Genomic DNA, 12,495 nt, shown 5'->3' on the forward strand with positions numbered 1-12,495 from the left:
TATGAAATGTAAAGAAAACAACATTGAGGGTATGTTACTAATGTTTGCTGAATATTAGGAAGGAAAGTGTTCCATGTGGGACGAGAGTAAGCATACAGCACATTGATTCTTGCTTCCAGATCCATATTGTATAAAGATATTGAAATCTATCTTGGTCTCATGTTAGGGTTCGTCCTATTCTGGCATTCTTTTGAAATAAATATTGAGCACTAGTTTGTAGAAATTATGTACATGGTATTCATAAATAGAACCATAGATGGGTAGCACAATACAAGTATCTAGCCCTTGGCCTGGCATTCATTTTTGAAAAGGCAAACTCTGGTTTGATGTGCATGTGATTTCGAAGACAAAATTACCAGTGCTCCACCATCTCTTTCGAAGCAAATCATTTTAATCGTCTTCAGAACAACCACTTAGCAATATTCTTAGCATTGAAGGAATTCACATGTTGAACAAAGGAGTGGATAAGTGAATGTTAACAAATCTATTGAAACTTTAGAAAATATTTAAATGGGACATCTGGTGGGTATAAGTTACTGCACCTAATAGATAGTGAAATAATGCTGTTTTTATGTTCCCAAGTGGTAATGAAAAATAATAATAAACCCTCTTCTGGCCATCTCAAAGCACACCCTTAGCTAGCTGTTTGCTGTCACTGAGTGGCCACCCCATCACCACGGAAGGAGTAGAACCATTTTACAGACGTGTTTAAAGCCTTTAAATATGAACTACTTCAGAGTTCAAGATGCTTTGTGGGCAGTTAAGCACACAAAAGCCTCAAGGGGTGAGATGGATAATCCTGATTGCTTCATATCTTATATTTTCGTTTAGGAAATGACAAAGTTTGGCAGAGTGTCAGGGTTGGGTCAGGAAGAAGGGGAGCTTACGGTTTAAGGCAATGGGCTAGCCTCCTCTGCTGTGCTGGTATACATGAGGAATTTACCTAACAGTATTAGAGATGATTTGTCCCAGAGAAGCATGGTGATATTTTCACACCCCTAGACCTCAAAGTGGCTCTCTCTTTTTTTCCTTTATTTAATTGGCATAGAGATAAAATTGGGGCATGATGGTCTTTTTTATCACTTAGATTCTGACTTTTGGAGGATTATTCTTTAATGCCTATGAGTGGTTTCGCATGTATAACTGTGAGCCATGTGCACATCCGGTGCTCACAGAGGCCTCAAGAGGGCGCCAGATCTCCCTAGAACTGGAGTTACAGACAATTGTGAGCCACATGTCGGTGCTGGGAATTGGACCCGGGTCCCTCTGGAAGAGCAGCCCATGTTCTTAACCACTGAGACGTATCTCCAGCCCCCTCGGTTGTCTGTTTGATAAATAAGACAGGTGCCCACTTGCCCTTTTCTTCCCTAATTTGCAAGCTGTTGTTAGAGTGTTCCTTATGTCCACAAATGAGACTACCCTAAGGTGGCAGCCATTTCTTTAACATCGAGACAAATTGTTGGGACTTATTACCCTTTAGGAAACAACCAAAGCGGGCAGTATTCAGTATGGACAGGTCACATGGTGCACGGTACCTATAACTCTGTTCATAGGCACAGCTCCAAACAGCTCTCCAAACAAACAGACGAGACTATAAACTACAGAGTAAGTTATCGATGCTCAGAGAAGCCTTAAGCGGCCAGTAAGTTGAAAGCTGGAAAATAGGTCACAGTAAAAGTCACTGGAAAGCCAAGTTCTAAATTCAATGAGGGTATGGCTTTTTGACCCACTACCAACAAAGATTGAAACGTTATTCATTTCCCCAGATTTTATGTAAATTTAATTTTCGTGAAATTGTTGACTTACTAACCTTGGAGACTGGTGATGTCTCTATTAATCTACAAAATGAGTCTTAATCATGAGCTCCTCAAACAACCACTTTTTCATCCCCTTAATGGCTCACTTTCTCTGCAAAATATTATGCTGTGCCCCTCCCGAACTGTATTTACTGGACAGAAAATGAAAAGATGTATGAATGTTTCATAATGCCCTCCCTCCCAATGGAATGATTCTTGGAAGCCAGATAATTACTCCCTGAGCACTCAACAAAAACAATAGCAGATCTGAAAGTATGTTCTTCCTCAAAAAATAGGAGCAGAGAAACTTACCCAAAATATGCAGAGACAAAAACAAAATAAAACACAAGAAGTCAAAGGTGATTCACAGAGTGATAGCATTGAGAAACCTTAAGCCTGGACTGAGCTTTGTTTTCTGTTTTTTGCTTTTATTTTCCCCACAACTATAAAATTCCATTTTAAATGATTTAGGGGTTTTCAAAACATCGGGGAGGAGGGTGGTGACTGCTTTGGGTTCTCATTAAAGTTTCTTTAATCCACATATGGATTTATGAAAGAAATTGATTTCGGCTATCAGTTCCATTGGACCAGCTCTCCCACTGAGAACTACTGTCATAGCAGGATACATTTTTAAAAAGTCTGTTTGAAGGAACCAGAGAGCTATCAAATCAGTAAGGATTCAAAGACTTGGGAACCCGGGGAGAGAAGCAGAGTATTTAGGAGCGCTTTTACCCTGAAGGCATCTTCTAACTCCCAAGCAGTGCCCACTGGGATGAAAATCAGAGCAAAAAGCGAGTAGTGGGTACCCACATATCCTTACTTGGGTTTCTCTGAAAAGAGACTGTGAGGAGATTTGAAGTAGTCCATTTGAGATATGTAAGGAGCATCAAGAGGAGAGTGCGAACAGATGGAGAGGAGGCAGCCTGCAACACGGTTCCCTTTTACTTAGCAAGACACAGAGGAACACTGTGGCTTGACACTGGAGGAACTGGAAAATGGCACAAAGCACTAATCGTGGATATGTGCCACCTAAGGGCTGAGGATGCTGGGTATTTATGTACCCTTTCCTGTTAGGCATTGGCTGGAGACTATTCCTCAGAGTGTTCATTAATTCCATAGCACATAGCGCTTCCTATGGATACAGAGTAGCCTTCTAGCACAAACTTTCAAGGTATTGGTGGTTGGCAATTGCCTAGAGGACACTGATATGGTAAGCAATAGAGCTTATGAGTGACATCTGACAGCATCTGCCATAGCCAACCCTTAGAAATGCTCAAAACAACTCGTGCCCCAAGGTTGGTGTCTTCTAGCCTGTCAGCACTTCTTCAAAGTCAAATTTTTTAAAACCAACAATTTTGTGGAGTAAGACATATGTCTTGCCAAGCATGGTGGAGGGGGAACATGACTTTAATCTCAGCATGTAGTCGACAGGAGGATCATGTGTTCAACTTCAAGCTCAGCTACATTGGAAGTTCAAGGTCCATCTGGGCTATAAGAAGCCCTACTTCAAAACACCAAACAGGGGCTGATGGGGAGCACATGTACTGCAGCTTCATCTGAAAGTTACAATTAATATATTGTCTCTTTTGTCATTCAAACAAACTCTCCTAATAACTGACCAGCTTTTCTAATGATCTAGCATCAACCCGATCCTTGTCCTTAAGGGCTATGACTCTCTGGTTAGCATACTCTGTCAGGGCACGCTGTTTCCTGTTCATTTTGGCTTAATCACCAGGCATGGACACACAGTGAATCTTCCTGCCTTCATTAGGAAACAGATTCCATACCCTCATGATAATAATGACCATTTTCCACTGACAGGATGTAACTTCACAAAATGCATCTCTACTCCTGTTGAGAGCCCAGAATGACTAATGGAGAGCTGTAATTTGAGCTTGCTGTGTGGCCTGTTAGAAGCATCTCTCCACTGGGAGCTGAAGCACAAATTTCTCAAGTGGGTCATTGGAGATATCAGTGAATGAGGCTGTTCCCTCTCCCACTATGATCCTAAACTATAGGGGGGTACCATGATGACACTTTCAGAATGTCTGTGAGAGTATCATTATGGTCATAATAATAGTAAGATGTTCTTTGCCTTTATCACTGTTGACATTTACATGGATCCCAGATACAGTGGCGATTGCTGATGTTGTTTTGTTCGTATCTCTCAATCTTCTATGTTTTATCTGGTATTTTCAGGATCAAGATTAGTGAGTGACTAGAGATGTGACAGGGACCACCAAATCTTCATCCTTTAAGCCCATGGGGTGGCAATAAACTTGCCATTTTCCTCAGCTACATCATCACTACTGTATTAACTACTTTTCTTGTTGATGTAATAAAATACCTGGCAGGAAGCAACTAAAGGTAGGATGGTTTGATTTTTGGCTTACACTTTAAAGGAATACAGTCCATCATGGTGAAGCCTTGGTAGCAGGAGGCAAAGGCACAGTAACAAGAGCAAGAGACCAGCTGGTCATGATGCAGCTCTACTCAGAAAGAAGAGGGTAAACAGAAACTGGGACTGAGGTACAAAACCTCAAGGCTCACCCCAAGTGACCCACTTGCTCCTTCAAGGTCCCATCCCCTAAAGGTTCCACAATCATCCAAACAGCACCACCGGCTTTGGAATAAGTGTTCAAACCCGTGAGCTTTGCGCATTCAAACCATAACAGCTAACTCTTGGTATTTCTTGACAAAAGTAAAAAATGTATGGGCTTTCACCTCTTTCCCACAAGGCAGATAACAAATGTAAGCTGTCTGCCAATGATGGCTATACATATCTTGCAAACATAATAAAATACCAGAGGATTTCTCGGGGTGATGGGGGAAGACCATTGGATTTACCAGAGGCAACAGATAGGGTAGGACTACACCTACCCTATCTACACTGTTTGTTGGGTTTTTTTTCCTTTTCTAGAAGAGAGATGCATTTGGTCTTTTGAGTTTAAAGTAATCCCAGATTCTAGGATGAGGATTTGAGCACAAATCGTTTATTCTTGAAAGAAATATGGAGGAGGTGTTGCAAATAAGGGAACTATAGGTGAGTAGCTAATCACATGAGACAAACTGAGGAGGTTAAAACAATGTCTAAGACACACGATTATCCCACCCAAGGAAAACTATTATATGTATAGCCTTATAACTGCCAATCATCAGGTAAGGACTACTTGGGAGGATTTTTAATTCTTGAGCACTGCTAAGGTCACCATGTAAACAGGGTGAACAAACTTCCAGACAAATACATAGGCATACATATATATGTATGATCTGACTCTCAGCGGAGTAGAGCTATAGGTAAGTCCCTGAGCATCAACTGCTGAATTAAAGAAGGATAATAGAGCTCTCCAAATTTTCAAGGAAACTCAACACCAATCAAGGTGTAAATCCCACAATCAAGTACAGGAGGAGGAGAAGCACATTCCCTCACAGCTGACAGTTATCACTGCACTAAAACTATGGAAGCCAAAAAAACTGATGGAATATTATCAGACTGATGAATGAGAATCATTTCAGCCTAGGTATCTAAACCTAAAGAAAAACATCCTTCAAAACCAAAAGGAAATGAGTTCCAGGAAAACAAAATGAGAACATTCGGCACCAACTAAAGTGTTTTAAGCACAAAGAGTACCGTGTGTTCCAAAAAAAATATTAGTAAGGTGTTAGAAATTATCAGATACACAACAAAAGCTTAGTCAAATATAAATGTATGAAATCATGTCTTAAAAAAGGTTTGTGAGACTGCTTAAAATAAAATAAAGCCCAACTAATAAGATACAGATAAAGAGCATTTCAAAGCAAATTTTTAATAACTAAACCCTAGCATGGGGGCACATAGCTGTCATCTCAGCCCTTAGGAGGTAGAAGCAGGAACATCACCAATTTAAGGTCAGTCTGGGCTACATAATGAGACCCCCCCCATGTCAAAAAGTAAGATTTATATATAATACAAATTCTGTCCCTAACTGTACATGTAGCTGTATCTATCAGAAGAAAAAGTATCTTTAGGGCATATTTAGAAAAATAATAAATACCGATACTCTTGGCTTTATCATTATTACAGAGTTGGTTTTTTTTAACTGAGATCTTTGGCTTTTTATTAATTAAATTTGTTCTTTCACAATTTCACACAGGTACATAATGCATACTAACCACTCTTATACCTCACCCTCCTCTATCTCCCTCTCTTTGTGTCTACCGCCACCTCCTTCCCTGCAAATCTCTTTTCCATGTTCATGTCTATTCATTTTGTTTTGGGACCCCCTAAGTTTGATCAGGCACATCTGTGTAACCACAGATATGGCACTATCTGTTGGGGCCTGATAGGTTCATCAATGGATGCGCAGTGAAGACAATGACTTCCCCCATCTCAAATCTATCAATAGCCAATAGTTCAGCAGTGAGGAGTAGGGCCCTGTGAGGCCTCCCCCTTTCATAACAGACTACTGACAGAGCCAGTCTTGTACAGGTCCAGTGCAGGTAACCCTAGTTATGAGATCATGATTGCAATGATTGTATTCAGTCTAGAGGTTAGCATTCACAGCCCATCGTGAGAATGTTGCTACATAGATCAAGATGACCTGGAACTTACTATACCAGCTGGCTTCAAACCGTGGCAATCCTCTGCCTGTTCTTTTCGAGTCCTGCCATTACAGATATGCACCACCATGCTTACGGCAATACTGGCACTCAGAATGCAACTCTCCATCTGCGTAAGTTCTTCTGTGAAAAGAAAGGAATGTGAGGGCAACTTAAGATCAGAAATTAAAGAAATACAAAACATAAACACTACAAAAACAATTCAAAAATCGATTTTAAAATAATAAAATGCTAATTCTGTGGGAATTTTAAGAGAGGGAGAATGCAAACAAAAATTATCAAGAATGAAACACATACTATGTTTTAAAAATTGAAAATCAAGCTAGAATGATGGATCAGCAGTTAAGAGCATGGGCTATTCTTCCAGAAGAATCAGGTTCAAGTCCTAGCACCCTCATGGGGACCCACAACCATCTGTAACTCCAGTTCTAAGTGATTTGATACCCTCTTCCATGGGTACCAGGCATGCATGTGTTGGGAAGATATATACATGCAAAAAACCCATACACATAAACCTTCATACCAATAAATATGAAAGTTTAAACAAAATGAAGATTAATATTACCACAGCTGTTAAAAATGGCTGCTGAGAAGCCAGATGTAACAAATACATGTAACCCCAGCACTTGGGAGGGAGTTGCAGGGGGATCTGAAGTATATGGTCATCTGCAGCTACATAGTTAGTTCAAGCCAGCCAGACACGAAACCCTATCTCAGAAAACCAACCAATCAATCAATAAATAAATAAAATTATGATTGATACTCATGAAAATCTTCAGAGACAACTCAAGACTTCACAATGAATCCTTCCAAATACTTAAGACTCACCATCAGCTGTTCAAACACTCTTCCAGAGAGTGGAAGAGACTCATAATAAACTCACTTATGAGAACAACTTAATTATGACCCATATCCTACCAAAGTATGAACATACATGCAAAATTCTATACACAATGTTGGCAAGACAGCCAAGAAATGCCTACCAGTTTGATCAGTTATGTGAAAATAAACTACTATTATTTAACACATTATTTAGAAAAAGAATAAAAACATATCATCCTCAGTTTCAAAGAATATATATAATATTCAATAGTGTGTGGTGTTCCCATGATAAAAAAAAGTAAAATCTTCCATCATCCTAAGAGAAGGATTTTCTTAAGCTAACACACACACACACACACACACACACACACACACACACACACACACACATGAATTCACATTCTACATGAATACATAATAGCCAATAATGAACTATTGAAAGATTTGTTCATGAAATGAGGAGTGGGAACTAAAATATCCATTGCATTCTGTTCAGTGTTTTTCTGAGCAAAATTACAAAAGTATAATGGATTAAAAATAATTTCAAAAAGACCTAAAATATGCATATAAAACCTACCTAAATCAGAAGACAACTTTTCAGACTTAAAAACTGATTTTATCAACATGGTGTCAAACTGTCTTCTAATTGTTCATTTTCATATTCATAGATTAGTGCTCTCTCTGCCTTCGTCAGAGAAACTGCTTTAATTTTTGCAGTGGGTGGTGGTTAATGCAGAGACATAGAACTGGTTGAATTGTGGGGAATGGGTGACTGTGTAATGCATGGCCCTAATTAGGACATCTGTGTAACACGCCACCACAGCTCAGCAAGCATTATGGAGAGCGGGAATGGAAGAGGCAGAGGGTGACAGAGAGCACTGAAGAACGCTTCTAGACATGGCACAGCCATTGCATTTGTGAGCTCACTGCAGCTGTGACTACTACAAACACTTGTACAACACTGGACCTGTGACCATTTCATCATGCTTGGGTGTGGGGGGCCCCACCCACCGTTGAAGGTCTATGGAAAGTCAATGGGTCCTGGGAAAAGGACTGTCATTTTCCCCGGGGGTATATTCACTGATAATGGTCCAGTAAATAACCTCTCACTCCTGCTTGTACAAGCATCCTTAATTAAACTCGGTGGCTTAAAAATAAAAATAAGAATACATCAAAGTAGAAAGGGGAATTGTGCTCCAGCAAGAAGAGGGACATGTGAGGAAGTGTGCTCCAGCAAGAAGAGGGAAGTGTGAGGAAGTGTGCTCCAACAAGAAGAGGGAAGTGTGAGGAAGTGTGCTCCAGCAAGAAGAGGGAAGTGTGAGGAAGTGTGCTCCAGCAAGAAGAGGAACACATGAGGAAGTGTGTCCCTCTCTTAAAATTCCCACAGAATTAGCATTTTATTATTTTAAAATCGATTTTTGAATTGTTTTTGTAGTGTTTATGTTTTGTATTTCTTTAATTTCTGATCTTAAGCAAGAAGAGGGAAGTGTGAGGAAGTGTGCTCCAGCAAGAAGAGGGAAGTGTGAAGGAGTGCAAAGGAAGGTGAAAGTGTCCAAAATTAATATATATATATATATATGAAGTTGTCAAAGAATAAAAAATAAATATAATTTGAAAAGACTGACATAGTCATAAGGAATTTGTAGAAAACTTAATATATATTGATATAAATGAGGAATGAAATTTTCCATATTAAAATTGTCAGATGACTTTTTAATGGATAACACTAAATTACTGTCAGAATTTTTTATATTATTTTATGAGTCTTGCCACATAAAGGGTCAACCTAAAGTTAATTATACTTCCATTTAAAAGCAAAAAAAAAGAAAAATATTAAACTCGTACAATCTTCAGTAGCATTAGAAATATCAAGTAATAATCACACAAACAAAGGAAGATCCAAGGTAATGAAGGACTAAGAGATCAGCAATTTTAAAATCTACAGTTTGCTTCTAGATAGGATTTAATATGATTCCTTTTTTTTTCCTCTGAAGTTGACCAATAGATTTCCTACACTTACCATCAAAATCCAGGTTATTTGTTTTCTAAACTGAGCTTTTCCTTAAATGTACATAGACATTCCAGTAGCCAAGCAGAGCCAAGGCAGTCTTTAGCCAGCACAACCTTGGGGGTCTCTCATAACAAGATGCCAGTATTTATTATGAAGGTGCAGCAGGTCACTTTGTTGTCTTAAGTCCAATACAGACAAACAGATGAGATGGCCAGCAGACTCAGAATCACACACAAGGGACCTCATTAGTGCCAAGAGGGTCACTACAGAAGAGCTGGAAAAGACTGAGGTGTCTGAAGAAGACTGAGCTTGGGCTTCAAACAGGGACAGGCATTCTGTCCTTCTATACCGATAGCATCTCGACAGTTAGAGTTAGCATACCTAGCATCATAGAAAATAATAAAAGCATGAATTAATAAAAAGGAATACAAATAACAAATAATAAAAATAAAACTTCTGGAACAACGTAGGTTGTGTTTATGGCATATGTCTTAGGGTTCTATTGCTGTGAAGAGACACCATGACCACAGCAACTCTTATAAAGGGAAGCATTTAATTGGGGCTGGCTTACAAATTCAGAGGTTCAGTCCATTGTCATCATGGTAGGAAGCATGGCAGAATGCAGGCAGACATGGTGCTGGAGAAGGTGCTAAGAGTTTCTGCATCTGGATACACAGGCAACAGGAAGAGACAGTGAGTCACCAGGCTTAGCCTGAGCTTTGGAAACCTCAAAGCCCAAACCCAGTGACACACTTCCTCCAACAAGATCACACCTACTCCAACAAAGACACATTTCCAATAATGCCTCTCCCTGTGTGTCTATGGATGCCATTTTTATTCAAACCACCATAGCATGAAAAAAAAATACCTTATAGCATAATTAAAAATAAAAATATTGGTAAGTTAAAATGTAACAAATAAAGAAGGGTCTATTAGATGGCTCAGTAGGTAAAGGAGCTAAGCCTGACAACCTGAGAACCCTGAATTTGACCACCACCCACCAGGACCCACATGGGAGAGGGAGAGAATCAACTCCAAGTTGTCCTCTGACCTCCATAGATAAGTACACACAGGCGCATGTACAAATAAACAAATAAATAAATGGAATAAAATAAAGAATCCTCTTTAGGAGCAGTTATTAAGAAACTAAAATACATGCCACAAAGCAGGAAGATAGACAATAGACTTAGTAATAAAAGTTCCATATTCACAATGCATGAAAAATTCTACCAGTCAAAAGGTAAAAGACAAAGATCTGGGGCTGGAAAGATGGCTCAGGAGATAAGAGCACTTACTGCTCTTCCAGAGAACCAGTTCAATTCCCAGCTTCCACCTAGTGACTCACAACTGTGACTCTAGTTCCAGGGATCTAATGCCTTCTTCTGGCCTTCGTGAGGACTGCACTCACATGCACGTACACACACACACACACACACACACACACACACACACACACACACACACCATAAAAAAGTAAATTTTTTTAAGACAAAAAGAACAAATAACTTATTTTGCAACCTATTTCAAAAGGAAAATTTGAGTTTCAGTCATTAAACATATGAGACTGCGCCCAGACTTGCTAATCACCAGAAAACTGTGAACTAATTTCATGACTGACAATTGCATACGTCAATACATGGAAATTTTTAAAGACTAGAAATAAGCTTGAAGGGTGATGAGAAAACCAGACACTGTCATAATTTCCACTTTGGACGCGTACTTGTCCTGTGACCCACTCCCATTGCAGCTCTAAATAGAAAACAGAATATAGACATACCCCCAAGTGAGTCATAACATCATGACAGCATTGTTCTAACAGCAGCAAGACAGGGACAGTGCAAATGCTGATAAAGAGTCGTGAAACTAAGAAAAACAGAACTGTTTCCAGTGCAACAGGACCAAACAAGCGCACGCTCAGATCCCAGGGACAGAAGCCAGGCATGCAGTCCATACTGCGTGACAGCATTCAAGTAAAACCAACCCACAGTGAAGGAATGAGCATCCTTCAGAAGGGAGTAGGCTAGTGTGGGGACCTGGGAGAAGGTTCAGTGGGAAAAAACGGTTGCCATGCAAGCGTAACGACGTGAGTTCAAAGCCGGGTGGAGTAGTGTGCATCTGCAGTCTCAGTGTTCCTACAGCAAGACAGGAGGCACAGTCAAGAGAGAGGCCCTGCCTCACCTGAGGAGGAAGGTAAGGACGGACACCTGAGGTTGTTCTCTGACCTCTGCATGTGCACTCTATCACACCTGCACCTACATTCACACACATACATGTACAAACATGACACATACATGCACACATATGCACACATTATACATGCATGCAAAGATAAAAATAATCAATTTTTAAAAAGAAACAAACGGGTTGTGGAGAAGAGACACGCAGGACAAATGTGAACATCTTTCAAGGTCCACAATTATTAATCTTGCTTTCCTCCTTAAGTGCATTAAAATTTGCTAAGAAATATTTTTAAATGCAGATTCAAAATGAAAATTACAATGCTAAAATGAAAATACATCAAATTTGTCACAAAGAAAAGTGGAGGATAATTGCTATCAAGATTTTGTAGGAGAACATAAATCTGCTTTCATGACTTTTTTTGATAATTTAAATAAAGTTTTGAAAAATCTAATTATCGTGAAATGTAATGCTACACATTAAATTCAAATATACTGGAATATTAATTCAATATATCCACGGGGTATTCTGGATTAAATGAGAAAAATCTCATGGATAGAATTTCTGTCAGACACAGAAACTGTGGACCCAGATAGACTTGTGTGTGTGCATTCCTGAACACAAAGCAGTTTGCCATATCACCAACAGGAAGTGCCACCAACCCCTCAAGTCATCTCAATGCCAGTTAAAAGTTTTATCTTATACACAAACCTGCTTATCCTCTGCTTTCTGGCTACCATAAATGGAAGCCTTGGCTCCTCATCACTTGCATTTCAGCCCCAGGGCTCCCTGGACCCCACCCCCTCTCTTTTATTGATCATCTGCATCCTCAGCTTCTCATCTATCGCAACCTCACTATCCCAGGGTTCAACCTGACATCCAAGCCCACAGTAACTCCCTTCTTGAACACAGAAAACTGTGTGTTCATCTCAACTCCCTCAGCAGCCTTCAGGGCTATGCAGACCGTTATTTTCTTTGTGTGTGTGGATAGTGCTTAAGCATGTTGTTCTTCATATCAAAAGGCTTGATTGATTTTCTCTTGTGTGGAAAATGAATCTTGGTATCCTTAATTTAACCTCCAAGGCCATC

The 12,495-nt window shown here is 39.7% G+C and overlaps 1 long non-coding RNA gene across 2 annotated transcripts in view; it reads right to left on the minus strand.

Annotated features, from left to right (window-relative positions):
- LOC128103702 (uncharacterized) overlaps positions 1–12,495 on the minus strand; it is a 119,217-nt gene that overhangs the window by 44,912 nt on the left and 61,810 nt on the right. For both annotated transcript variants that reach the window (XR_008215756.1, XR_008215755.1), the window contains exon 4: positions 6,388–6,518. This is a non-coding gene — a long non-coding RNA (uncharacterized LOC128103702). The remainder of the gene's footprint in view (positions 1–6,387; positions 6,519–12,495) is intronic.

The sequence above is a fragment of the Peromyscus californicus genome, unplaced genomic scaffold, assembly GCF_007827085.1.
Source record: "Peromyscus californicus insignis strain IS unplaced genomic scaffold, ASM782708v3 Scaffold_8__1_contigs__length_139910024, whole genome shotgun sequence".
NCBI classification, from domain to species: Eukaryota; Metazoa; Chordata; class Mammalia; order Rodentia; family Cricetidae; genus Peromyscus; species Peromyscus californicus.